The following is a 1,213-nucleotide window of genomic DNA, read 5'->3' as shown; positions in this document are numbered from 1 at the left end:
CAAAGGGGGGATGGGAGTCTCTCCATCGTGGCAGATGCCAGAGAATGTGCCATGTGTGATGTGGCATGATTCCCGTAACCACAAGCAGCTTTAACCGCTACTCTGTCACTACAGTAATACTCCTACCTCCAGAGGGAAACACAGAACGATGCTATACATAGATAAGAACCGTGACGGGATCTTCAATCGTCAGAAAAGCCGCGGATGTCAGTCAGCAACAAGCAAGGCAGCAAGTAATAGCCGCGAAGGTTTTCTTTGCAGGAGTTGAGCACCCCCCCCCAGCCCCCGGCAATGAGCCATTCCATTGAGTTATTCCCACCTCGCTTGCTCTTAGCCTCGGCGGATTAGAAAATCAGAGCTAAAAAAGCAAACCTCGATGAGCGATGTTGCACACGAGAGCTTCTGTCTTGTCTGCGCGTTAATAGTCCTGGCGTGATTCTGGGCGTGTCCTTGTTTGCTTCGGCGCTTGTCCGCGGCTCTTTTTGTGCTGAGGGGGGTGTGAGACAGAGACGGGAATGACTGAGAACGATGAGAGCCACAAAGGTGACGGGAGAGAAAGAGATGAGGACAGGGCCAACGGGATGCGCGCTGTTCCCAATCTCGACAGTGTACTAAGTTTTGGTCCCGCTGGGTCATACCAGGAGTAGTATGTAGAAGTCAGGAGAAGAAAGATGTATGTCTGTATGTATCCAAGGTCTTTCTTTGGGCGGGGGTGTTTTGGTGATGGCCCCAAGTATCGTGCAAAGCCTCGAGGATGGAGAAACAAGAGGCCTGGAGAGAAAGAAACAAGTCGCATCTTTCTGCTGTGCCGAACAAGGTGCCCAATCACAGCTGCCTCTGATAACCCCCCATGTCACAGGAGAGGAGACGGGACATGGGTGCAAGCCCAGGTATGGATGGAAACAGAGCACCAAAGCGTGGATTTGGTAATGGGCGTCATGGGCGGGCCAAAAATAGCTGCCCTTACACAAGCACGTTGATGCCACGAGTTAGGCTGAATTCAACCTCCTTGGTGGCGCCGCCAGGTTTATGCTTCTGCTGTGCGAAAGCGAACGAGAGGAATGGAGAGGGGAAAAGAAAAAAGGGTCTTGGGTGAGAGAGAAAAGGGACACCGCCTGCCGGCAGAGCGAGTCTCCGGTCAAGGCTGAGCCAACTAGCCGTCCCGATCCCATGGAAGCTTTTTTTTTTTTTTTTTTTTTTTTTTTTTTTTTTT

This window comes from Trichoderma ghanense (assembly GCF_004382785.1).
Source record: "Trichoderma ghanense strain CCMA-1212 chromosome Unknown scaffold_22, whole genome shotgun sequence".
NCBI lineage: Eukaryota > Fungi > Ascomycota > Sordariomycetes > Hypocreales > Hypocreaceae > Trichoderma > Trichoderma ghanense.
The sequence above is the reverse complement of the archived record's forward strand: the minus strand, read 5'-3'. Positions refer to the sequence as shown.